The sequence below is a fragment of the Lagenorhynchus albirostris genome, chromosome 6, assembly GCF_949774975.1.
Source record: "Lagenorhynchus albirostris chromosome 6, mLagAlb1.1, whole genome shotgun sequence".
Taxonomy (NCBI): Eukaryota; Metazoa; Chordata; class Mammalia; order Artiodactyla; family Delphinidae; genus Lagenorhynchus; species Lagenorhynchus albirostris.
In genome coordinates, this window is record NC_083100.1 from 110,383,344 (window position 1) to 110,396,772 (window position 13,429).

A 13,429-nucleotide genomic window follows, 5' to 3' on the forward strand; every position below is an offset into this window, starting at 1 on the left:
TCCAGTGACACATCTGGATGTTTGCTCCATATGATGTCAAGCATGAGGATAATTAAAAATATAGAGCTAAATTACTTAAATGCTAAGCTTTCATCCAGATGTTTTATGCTGTATTAGACAAAAATAAAATCTTTATGTCAGACATTAAAGTAATCAGGAATATCTAAATGTCACTGTGAATAAAATAACATTTCTAACATGTTTCATTGGAGAGAAAGTATTAACCAATGATTAGAGACAACCCAAGAAGTTTGTTAGTTAAAAGTCTTTTTCATCTGATCAGTAGTGACTAGTAAAATGTGACAATATAGAATGAATATTCCTAGATGAAAATTGTCCAGACTGACTGACAAATAAACGAGTGTCTTTTGATTTCCAAACTGTTATGTTTTTGTGCATGTTTAGTTTTTATGCAAAGAAGTATCCATGAACTAAAGTTTTTGGCTATTTATTAAAGAACATAGGAGTTTATTTTATTTTTTTATTATTTTTTTATTGGGGTATAGTTGTTTTATACTGCTGTGTAAGTTTCTGCTGTATGGCAGAGTGAATCAGCCATGTGTATACATATGTCCCCTCTTTTTCGGATGTAAAAACACAGGAGCTTATTTTTGCAAATGCATTAGAGAAATGGGGCAAACTTTTGAATTGCAGTTCCTTGGCAATGTTTATTTGTGAGGAATAAAGTCCAAGTAGATACAACTTGCAGCTCTAATTCAGCATCAAGAAGTACCAGATGATATAGCCAGGGTTGGTGCACAAGTTATATCCTATGGGAAAGTGAAACCAAGAGAGCTGAGGATATGGGAAGGCACTTGGCTGACACAGCAGGCTCAGACAAACAAAGTGTTAAATCCAGGCAGGGGAGTAATTCAGAGAAAGAAAGACTGTACCTTTGGGCAGTGCAGGCAGGAAGCAAGGTTTACCATCTAGGGAATCAGAGGAGGTTAAAGTGCCACTAAGTCACGTTAGTGAACAGAATCAAATACTGCTCATGGGCAAATAAGTAAACAAATAAACCCTCTGTGTACCCTGATCAGTTTGTTTTAAATTGGCTTTATTTATTTAGGCCGAATTAAAATGTCTTACATCCAAACGTCTCCATCAAAATGTTGGTAACAAATTATAATACATCCATGTGAAATGTTTACCTGCATGAAGAATAAGTACTTTAAGTCCCATTTACAAAAAAGGAAACAGGCTAAGAGAAGTCCAGTGACACATTCAAGGAGACACTCAGTTATGAAGTAGCAGGATGTGGACACAAATCCAAGTCTAACTCTAAACGCCAAGTTTGCTTTTCATTTATCATGCCGCCTTTGAAAACATCAAAGCATCAGTTGCCTTTTTCTGCACTAAGATGAGAATTGCTACAATTTATGGATTAATGTGCATATACAGACTACAGATGTGCAGCCCAAATGGACTTGAGAAACAACTCTGATTAAGGAAAAGATTGAAAATGTCCTACAAACTACTGTATGTATGAAACATGGAAAGTGTAGAATAATGGAAAGATTGTAGACTTTATGGTCAGAGAGGTAAAGTTTTAAGTTTCCGTTTTACCATTCGAATTTTAGGCAGATAACATAAATACTGACTTATAAAATGAAGGTGACACTAAAGCTATGTCTTCTCTAGATTGTCATCCAGTTAAAATAGCTTCTCAAACATTTAACTTCATAAACCTGCTTCTGTGTTTGGTGCACAGAACTCAATAAATATGGAATGAAACCACTTGAGGAAGTTACTTTTATATCTATGGGTACATGTATCTGTGTCCTTAACAGTCTTTACCAATATTTCTCTCAAAGTCAAGGTCAGGATCATGTGTGGTATATTAGGGTCCACATATATCTTCTTATTCAGGAAATCATTTCAGGCTTAGGTCAAGCGTTAAGCATCTTGCCAGACAAGGCATGGTTTTGTCCATGCTAGACTCTCCAGCCTAGTTCATAAATCTTTGGGAAGTGTTCAGTCAGGGGCCTTAGGTGTCAGGAGCCAGTGCATGTAGCTAGATCAAGAGCATATAAAGAGTTTAAATTATGTCTACTTGGGTCAGATTCAAACCCAGCATAACCCAGATGACTTCTGGTACCTCTCAGCCCTTCAGAGCAATATTAAAATATTTTAACATTCAGTAGTCAGTGGTATTTCCCCATGTTTTGTTTTCTTGTTTGATGGTTTTTAATAGCAACCAAAGTATGTGTGGGAGGTGGAGTGAGGAGTGAATTGTGTTTTTATGGTGAGTTTTGGATTGTCATCTGGCTTCTGCAAAGTTTAATTTATTAATTGATGTTATTCCCTTCTTTTTGTGATGTTTTGAGTTTTGTGCTAGTAAACCCAGATGTAAAATTCAGCCTGTTTAATAATATGGGCAAAAGGTTCCCATTCACAGGCATTTGTATTTTGCCATTCTTACTAGAAACATGGTTAAGAGGAGAGAGTGGAAGTGGTGTTCTCATAGAACATAACCAAAATCCACTAAATGGTTGATAGACCCTGTTCTTTAGAGTCCTTTGACCATCCCACTGGGGAAAATTTTGCATGCCATTTTATCCACAGCTTCAGAACATGTCCTGGATTCTGTTTTCTCCCTTTTTCCTTCTCCATCCCTCCTTCTTTTCTCTTTTTTTCTCTTCTCATTTTCTCATGGAGTACTATTTATCCATCTTTTGTATTCCCTTCACTGTTGTTTCAAAGATTTTAACTTCTACTGCAAAGTGATAATCAATTATTTTCTTAAAGAAAGATCTTCCAAAATAGATTTTTGGTAAAGCTATCATTTCATTATTTTGTCTCTGCTTCAATGTAAATGATCTCTTCCTGATATTCACCTAGGTACTTTTTCAAATATTTAATACACCCAACCAGTGGCTTTTAGATTATTATTTTTTTAAAGATTTTTTTGATGTGGACCTTTTTTAAAAGTCTTTATTGAATTTGTTACAATATTGCTTCTGTTTTATGTTTTGGTTTTTTGGCTGTGAGGTATGTGGGACCTTAGCTCTCCAACCAGGGATTGAACCCACACCTCTGCATTGGAAGGCAAAGTCTTAACTGCTGGACTGCAGTGGAAGTCCCTAAATTATTTTAAGTTAAGTGGTTTAATGTATGTCGACACAATCACAATACTTAATAACACCTAGACCAGATGGTTTTGGTAAAGGCAGTACAGTGATTTGTGTAATTCCATTATAATCCTATTCTTTTTCTTCTAATGGTTAAACATTCTCAGCAAAAAGTTATCTATGGATAGGCATGCTGCTTTTTTAAAATTCTCATTTGAAGTAAAAGTGTGAAAGTCCCAGCTAAATTCAGTAATTGGCTGTCATACACTGTTTAGAATACTGCTTTGAAGAGATCCACTTCTTTCTCTCCTGTTCTCTGTTTGCACCACAAAATATTCAAAATGGACAGATCAAAGTGGAATATTTATTTTTATTGCTTCTCTCTCATTTCTGATACTTATTCTAATGTTTCTTGGAGTAAGGACCAAAGATTTGAGTCAAAACAGAATTTGAACAGAGATGGATTGGGTCTGTTAGTTGCCCAGGAGATGGAAGTAGAGGAGAATCAGAGCTGGAATACTTGTAAGTACTTGCAAAACCTGTAATACTGTCTTTATATAGACGAAAGCAGGAATTTATCATCTGAGAGAAGGAAGTACTAGGTCTAGGAAGGGAAAAGGAGAGAAAGAGAGTCTCCTGATTTTGTTTCCTGAGTGCCTGGTGAAGTTGATCACATGCCTGCAGTCAAAATGGGATTCCACGCCTGAGAGATTGCCTTCACTTGACTGCTGCACACGACTGCATCTTGAAGATGGGAGTGCATCTGTAAAGAGACCGGCTTTATTTACAGTTGTGGGAAAGAATTAGTTCACATCATAATTATTCTCCCTGAACTAACAGTTCAAAAACTTGCACTTATTTACAGGTCATTTCATCGTGTGTGGCAGAGACAAGGCCTTGTTTTGGTTACTCTCACTGAACAGAAACGCTTGGTGGAAAGTTTCTCTATCTTTCTTTCTCCCTCCTTGCTCTCTTCTCTCTTAACACAATTTCCCTTTCTTCAGGAACATCTTTACCTGGATCTTCCTCTAAAATGGGTCAACATAAATACGTACCTAATATTTTTTTCCTTATTGAATATAATGGATGTAGTTAAAATCTCTTTCCCCTGATATGTGACTCCCAGCTGGCCCAGCTATCAGGGCTTGGACCCTAAGATGAAGCCTGCCATCATCTGCTTTCCTTGCTATTCTTTCCTGAACTGGCCTCTCTTCTGTCTTATAAGGAATCATCATTAGCACATCTGGTAGGTCTCCTGGAAGACATATCTCATTTGAAGTATCAGGAGACTCCAGCAACAAGATAGCATTCGGAGTTCTGAGTGGAGCCAGACATTGAACTGACTGCACTAGAGAGGGCCATCTGATGATTGTCAAGGTTGTCAAAATTGACAGGCGAGGGCTTCCCTGGTGGCGCAGTGGTTAACAATCTGCCTGCCAATGCAGGGGACACGGGTTCAAGCCCTGGTCCGGGAAGATTCCACATGCCGTGGAGCAATGAAGCCCATGCACCACAACTATTGAGCCTGCGTTCTAGAGCCCACGAGCCACAACTACTGAGCTTGCGTACTACAACTACTGAAGCGCACGCACCAAGAGCCCATGCTCCATAACAAAAGAAACCCATGCGCCGCAATGAAGAGTAGCCCCCCCTCGCTGCAACTAGAGAAAGACCGAGCATAACAACAAAGACCCAATGCAGCCAGAAATAAATAAAAAATAAATAAAATTAAAAAAAATTGACAGGCTAGAACAAGATTCCACCTCTTATCTTAGGGATGAATGTTTCATGAATTGGAATATCAGGAAGGAAAATAAGTGGAGAATATTTCTGAGCAATTGCCTGGTTAAAGGGCAGCTGTCTCCAACTGTTCTTTTGATTCCCCTCTTTCCACTTGTTAACCTTCAAAATTCTACCCTATGTCCCAGTCTAGTCTGATGGAAGAATTAACTTGATTGCCTCATTCAGGTTGGTCCAAGGAAGAGTCAGATGAAGTGGGTCTGGAAATGTGCATTTCACATTTCACAAGTACTCCAGGGGATCCTTTTAATCATGACCTGGTTATATAGATGTCCACATTCTCACCTTGATACCTGTCTTGCCTGTTCATCTCTGTGCCCCCACGGACACCATAGCTCCTGATATCAAGATTCTTAATACATATCTATTGCATGAATGGAAAACAGCACATATAGAGCAAGTAATTACTAGGGTACAGACTCTGTTCTGTGCTTTGGGGATTCAATAATACATAAGTAACAAACTTGCTTCAAAAGATTATTTGTACAATAAAGACTATGTGTTGTTTGGTAAGGGGATGGCATTGGTGGTACCTAAGGGGACAATTGGATGTTTAGAAGTCAGGGACCTTCTTCCTGAAATCAGAAAGATGTGGTACAGTCTATTCTCCAATAGAATGAATGGAGTCTAGTGGAATCCAGAGAAAAATAACAGAAGCTACTAGAAAACCAATCTGGAAGAGGAGGGATCTTACATTCCAATTTAATTTTTTAAAAATGAAAATAGTGGAATCTGAATAGTGAAGCTATTTGACATGCTGTGCTGCCCACCTGCCAAGGGCAGGCAGGCCTGGGACTTGTGCTAAGTGACAAGTCCTGTGGTCACCACGTTTACCAACTTCTCCTCTTTCAATGAGCTGGTTTGGCATGGCATCACCACACTCAAGAATTCAGCCCATAACTTCAAATGGCAACCTGACAAAGCTGATATGAATATTGCTCTTGTGTGTCTTTCCATTGATGAGCATGCATGAAGCTGTTACCAATGTTTAGATATTCTGAATGTCTTCAGTACCTCCCTGGGGGCAGAGCTTATATCTTTATAAAATAATAAGAAGGTATGCCTGCAAAGACATGAGAATTTGTTAATTAAAAATGGCGGAATTAAAGTTCAACATGAATTTAGGCAAAATAGGTAACCTAGCTGATCTTCAGATTACTTCTTTAGGGGAAGAACATATACACAATCGTTGATAAGATTAAATAAGATAATGTGTAAATTTTTGATACATTATATAAAAGCTCAATAAATAGTTATCCTCCTAAATTTCCATTTTCTTTCATTATATAACTGTGTATAAGGCTAAGTCAGAACATCTTTATAGACAAACAGCATGGGAATAACCAGGAAAAGTTGAAATATTGGGAAAAAAATGATTGTTTCCTTTTCTCCCTTTACTGAGCTCCATCTTTTTTTGCTGGAGCACATCACTTAGAGCATTTTTGAGGAAAGATCCTGGAAAGAAATCACACAAGCTAAGCTGAATATGATGAATAGAAATGAAGATATTGAAGGTGTAAGTAGTTATTCTCAGACATTAGTGTACCCATGAATCATCAGGGAAGCTTGGTATGATTTTATTCATACAAATCCTTGGATTCTACTTCCACAAAATTCAGCATCAGTGGGTTCCAGTATCAGACTTTGAAAAACCCAGCTCTAAAGTATATTCTCAAGATTAACAGCGCACCTTAAAACTGTGGCTTGAGTGGTAGAAGCTTATAGTTTGATAACGTTCTGTGAAATAGATTTCTTGTAAGTGAAGGGTGTTCTGGAGCCCCTCACATAACTCTGCACAGACTACTAGGTAACGGAGAAACCAAGAATGGCATTTGCTAATTGTGTATAGAATTGCTTTTTTAAGGTTGCCTAAATATATTTATTAGCAGTATTCTAAAGAAGTACTCTTAACTCTTTCAAAATCAATTAGATTTTTGAAGGAAGGGGTAGGGATAGGTTTGAGTGATATACTATTATACATCTTATAACATTGGATGAAATGTTTTTAAAAATCAATGTAAATCTTCTCCTCAGAAATGTAATTCTTGTCCCTCTAATGCTGCCGAATAAGAGGAAAACTGGGTTGTCTTCTATCTTCCAGTTTTCATTTTTTACTCATTCATCCCCTAGAGTTTCTTATTCATGATAATCCATCTATTTATAGCTTGCAGATCACATCTGATGTCTTTTTATTCTTTGGTGGGCCACGACAAACTCAGAGGTGATTAGAAATTTCAGAAGAACAGTTTTTAAAAAACTTCACCAAAGTACCATTTTCCCTTTTTACTCTTTGTTTTCTTTGGCAAACAAATAAAATTTCTTACTCCTCTTTGCCACTTCCTTCCAAAGGCAGCTGTGTAAATGTTGGCCCACACCCAAGGTAATGATTGGTTCTTGCATGCTCTGTCTTTGCTGTTGGCTCTCAGACTAATGGCTTCTGCTTTCAATGGATGAAATTTAGTATGATTAACTCTCAGGTGATTAATAGAGTGTGTTTCTGAGAGCTAAATAATGAAGAAGCAATTAAACAATCTGATATGTTGTCTTGACCACAAATCAAGTCACACTTTTTCTTCCTGTTCTTAGGACTGTGGTTTGGGGGTCAGAAGGCTGCCATAACTCAGGCAAGAGAGCTCCTGGCAATGGTTCTGGGAAAAGTAAGGACGGGAAACATGGCATGACACGATTCATCATCACTCACCTGAGTTTGAGCTCTTAAAGTGTAGTATTTGAAAAACAGGAAAGTTATTTAATTCATGAGCCCCAGTTTCTTCATCTCCAAAACAGGCAAGATAATACCTAATTTGTAGGTTTAAATGAAGACTAATGGAGATTAAATGACATAATATATGCAAAGTATCTTGCAAATGCCAAGTACATAATGTTCAGTGTATATGCTAGTTTTAAATCCCTTCTCTTCTCCCAATCTTAACTCTCAACATTTTCCTGGGAGTGAAGAAGGTTAGGAGAAGGGATTATATGTAGGGAAACTTCTTTCTTTTTCTAATCTTCAGTAATCCAGAAAAGAAAGAAATTGGTGCCCACGTGCCCCCCACCAAATATAAAAAAAATGCCACTTATAGCCATGATCACTCTTACAAGTTATTATTTTTTAAAAAGCATAAGCCATTGAATGCCATATTTCCAGCTTCTAATATCAATTTCCACACTTCCTGTCACTTGGTCTTCCCTGTGCAGAATTTTATAGTTTCACTAGAAAGAACAATACAGTACATAAGTTAAAAAAAAAAAAAGACATTATAGGTAATTGATACATTTCATACTTTAAACATTTAAAGATGGTGAGATCTCAAAATGGCAGAAATAGGAAGGCAATTTGCCTTAGAACAAGAAAGACTTGATCAGTTTATTAATCACCTTCTGCTTGGTTATGCCTTAGGAACAAACAATTTCAAAATATCATTGGTTTACAGCATTAAAGGTTGATTCCTGCTCATGTCATAGTGCATCTCAAAGCAGTTCTCAACTTTATTTTTTACCAGTGGAGATAAGAAATAATTGCTCTGATCAGCACTACTATAAAACTAGCAAATTCTTATCTGCATCTCTCTTTTTTATTCATTTTTGTTGAGGTATAATTTACATATCACAAAATGGATATTTAGTGCTCAGATTAATTAATTTTTACAATAGCATACATCTATGTTACCACCACCTAAGACAACATCTAGAATATTTCCCATCATCAACAGACATGTCCTTTTGTCTCTTTCCCATCAATCCTTTCCCAGGCAACCCCTTCTACTATCAGTTAATGTTTCCTAGTCTAGAAATTCAGTTTTAGATAGGATTATAAAATATGAGTTCTCATTTGTTGGCCCCTTTTCAGTCCCCATAATGTCTGCATCTTGTATATTCATGGTCTTGCATGCATCATTAGTTAAGAAATTTTTATCGTCAAGTGATTTTCCATCTAATGGATATATAATAGTGTAATATGTTGGCTCATACTCCTGCTATGAATGCTTGGGGTCATTTCCAGTTTGGGCTATTGTGAATAAAGCTGCTATTAATCTCATAGAAGTCTTTGTGGACATATGTTTCTATTTCCTTTAGAGAAATACCTAGGAGTAGAAATGCTGAGTCATAGGGTAGGTATATGTTTGACTCTATGAACAACTGCCAAAATGGTTTTTATTATTTCACATTTTCACCAGCCGTATCATAGTGTTCTGGTTGCTCCACAGTCTCACTGGCATTTGGCTTGGTAAGTAATCTTTTTATGAAGAGCAGGGGTGGCATTTGAGTGGATATGAAATGGTGTCTCACGAGCATTATAATTTGCATTCCTCTGGTGATCACTGATATTCTGGACCTTTTCTTGTGGTTATTGTCTATTCATATATCTTCTTTTGTGAGACGTGCAAGTATTTTCAGCCATTTTTATTGGGATATTCATCATTTTATTGTGCATAAGCTAGACTTCCTTGTATATCCTAGATATTAATGTTTTGTCAGATATATGTATTTTAAACTATTTTCTGAGTATGTGTATGACTATTAGTTATCTTAATGGTTCCTTCTGATGAGCAGAAGAGTCTATTAAAATCTTTTACATTTTTTAAGAAAATTAGGTTTGTTGTTTTCAGGTAATTCTGGATATAAATTCTTTATCATCTATATGGCTAATATTGTCTGCCAGTATTTAAGTTGTCTTTTATTATCTCTATTTCAAAGAGCATGAGTTTTTTTGTTTTTTTTTTTTGTTTGTTTTTTTTTTTGTTTGCTGTACGCGGGCCTCTCACTGTTGTGGCCTCTCCCGTTGTGCTCCGGACGCACAGGCTCATCGGCCATGGCTCACGGGCCCAGCCGCTCCGCGGCATGCGGGATCCTCCCGGACTGGGGCACGAACCCGCGTCCCCTGCATCGGCAGGCGGACTCCCAACCACTGCGCCACCAGGGAAGCCCAAGCATGAGTTTTTAATTTTGATAAATTCCAGTTTAACAATTTGTTCTTTTACAGATTGGGCTTTTGGTATCATATCGAAAATATTTTTGCCTAACTCAAGGCCACAAATATTTTTCCTCATGTTTTCTTCTAGTGGTTTTTTTAGTTTTTATTTTTAAAAGACTTATGACTCAATTTGAGTTAGTTTTTGTATATGGTACAAAGAATGTATTAGAGTTTTATTTGTATTATTTATTTTTGCTTTTACTTTTTTTTATATATGGATATCTAATTTTTCTAACATCATTTGTTAAAAAGACCATATTGTCTCCACTAAATAGCCTTTGTGTCTTCATTGAAAATCAGTGATGCTATATGTGTGAGTCTTTCTGCAATCTCTGTTCTGTTTCACTGATCTATTTGTCTACAAATACTTGAATGCACACTGTCTTGGTTACTATGAGTCTTGAAACTAGATAGCATTAGTTCTCAAACATTCTTTTCCTTAAGTTTCTTTTTTTTTGTTCCTTTTTTTTCTATATAAATTTTATAATTAGCTTGGCAATATCTACAAAAAAACCTCTATCATTTTTATTGGGACAGTGTTGAATTTGTAGATTAATTTGAGGAGAATTGACATTTAACAATATTGTATACTTTTGATTCATGAAAATGGTATATCTCTGCATTTATTTAGGTACCCTTAATTTTCTCCTGACAATGCTTTGTAGTTACCAAATCTTAGGACTCATTTCTGTTGTGTTTTTTCTGTCAGGATCACTGTCCATCATTGCTTGATGTCCAGTTGAATACTGCTGTTTCATACATTTTTGTCTAACTTTTGTGAGTTTTTTACATTGAGAAGGAAATTGGTCTCTGTTACTTCATCTTGGTCATCAGAGGAAGTCTAGTCCATTTGCATTTTATTATAATTATTAATAAGGTTAGCTTTAAGTCTAATATCTTTTGCTTGTTTTATATTTATTTATCCAATTTTTCCATGTTAGACTGTTCCTGTTTCCTGGATTATTTTGTGTTGACTCTTTTTAACATTCAATTTTATAGCTTACGTCAACTTTTTAGATTTAGTTTTGTGTTTTGTTTTCCTAGTTGCTTTAGAAATTACAGTATTCATCTTTAAATTATTATAGTCTGCCTTTGTATAATACTGTTTCAAAATCTCACTACTTCATATATAGTGTGAAAATCTTACTACTGATTAATTCCATCTATCCTTCTGTCAGCTATTTGTACTATGCTTATTTACATTTGAACTCTATAAATATCACACATTCCATATTACATTGTCATTTTGTTTATACAGTCTTTAAAGTCTCTCTTCCTCTGTCATTAAAGTCATTAAAAATATTTTTTATGTTTACACAGATACCTTCTTCATTGATGCTCTTTATTCTACCTTGCAAGTCTAAGAATCATTAACATTTTCCATAGTGCAGGTCTTCTGAAGGTAAACACTTCTCACCTCTATTTTAATGAAGACATCTTTATTTCACTTTTGTTTTGAGGCATACTTATGTTGGATATAGGATTCTAGACTTTTTTTCCCTCTCTCATATCGCTTTAAAGACATTGTTGTATTATCTTCTGGCCTCCATTGTTTACAGTGTCAAGTCATTTGTAATTCTTATATATGTTCTCCTGCATGAATTGTGTCCCTTTTCCTTGTTTAGTTTTAATATTTGCTTTTTCTCCTGGGTATCAGTAATTTTACTAAGATGTGCCTAGATTGGGGACACTTTATATTTATCCTATTTATAGTTCACACAATTTCTTTTAGCTTTAGACTGATATTTCTCATCAATTTTGGAGTTCTTGGGACTTTTATTGGAGGGTAGCTAAAATACCACCTTTATCCTTTTTTAAATTAAAACATTTTTACATAATTTTTATTATTATTTTACATAATTTTTAAATGTTACTTTCCCTTTACAGTTACTACAAAATATTGGCTATATTCTCTGTGTTGTACAATACATTCTTGAACCTCTCTTACACCCAATAGTTCATACCTCCCGCTTCCCCACACAAAATTGCCCCCCCCATTGGTAACCACTAGTTTGTTCTCTATATCTGTGAGTCTGCTTCTTTTTTGTTATATTCACTAGTTTGTTGTATTTTTCAGGTTCCACGTTAAAGTGATAGCATAAAGTATTTGTCTTTCTCTGTCTGACTTATTTAACTTTGCATAACGCTCTGCAAGTCCACCCATGTTGCTGCAAATGGCAAAATTTCATTCTTTTTGTGGCTGAGTAGTATTTCATTGTATAGATATATAGATAGATATAGATATAGGTATAGATATACTACCTCTTCTTTATCCATTCATCTGTTGATGGACACTTAGGTTGCTTCCATATCTTGGCAATCATAAATAATGCTGCTATGAACATTGGGGTGGATGTATCTTTTCAAATTAGTGGTTTTGTTTTTCCAGATATTTACCCAGGAATGGAATTGCTGGGCCATATTGTAGGGTTTTTTTTTTTTTTAGTTTTTGAGAGGAAATGCAGATGGCCAATAGGCATATGAAAAGATGTTCAACATCACTAATCATCAAGGAAATGCAAAACAATATGACAATGAGATTTTAGCTAATACCTGTCATAATGGCTATCATCAAAAAGAGCAGAAATGACAAATGTTGGCAAGGATGTGGAGAAGAGGGAACTCTTGTACACTGTTGGTGGGAAAGTAACTTGGTGCAGCCACTGAGGAGAACAGTATGGAGGTTCCTCATCTTTATTCTTCATAAAGATGAAGGTAGAGGATGCAGAAGTCTGTTAGAGGAAAAGGGGCTGCTATCTGAATTAATTTAGCAGCTGCTCCCTCCCTCTGTACCAGGCAATGTCAGCTGGAAAAATGGATGGGGATATTGCTGGGATAGCCCTTCTCAGGCATGGGCTCGACCCTATCTTGTGAGTCACACCAAGGAAAAGCAGAAAAACAAAAACACTCTGCAGGAATCTGGCTCCCAAAGGAAAAAGGAGGTGTCTAGTTGAGCAACCCAAGTTTACTTTTTATTTTTTTCACTAGCATGTATGGTACCTTTTTTCATTGGGGCAAATATATATAACCTAAAATTGGCCATTTAACCATTTTTTTAATGTACAGTTCACTGCCATTAATTACCTTCATAATTTTGTACAATGATATTCACTATCTGTTTCCAAAACTATTCATCCACTTAAATGGGAACTGTGTAACCATGAAGCAATAATCCCCCATTTCTCCTATTCCACAGCCCTTGGTCACCTTTAATCTACTTTCTGCCTCTATGAATTTGCTGATTCTGGATGTTTTATATACGTCGAATCTTACTGTATTTGTCCTTTTCCATGTGGCTTTTTCACTTAGCATGTTTTCAAGGTTCATCTGTGTTTTAGCTCAAGTTCATTATTTTTTATAGCTGAATAATATTTCATTGTGTATATATACCACGTTTCGTTTATCCATTCATTTTTTGACACGGGTTGTTTCTCCCTTTGTGCTATTGTGAATAGTGCTGCAATAAATACTGGCATACAGTATTTGGGTCCTTGTTTTTAATTCATTATAATATATACCTAAGAGTGGAATTGCTGAGTCATTTGATAATTTTACATTTACATTTTGGAGGAACCACTGAACT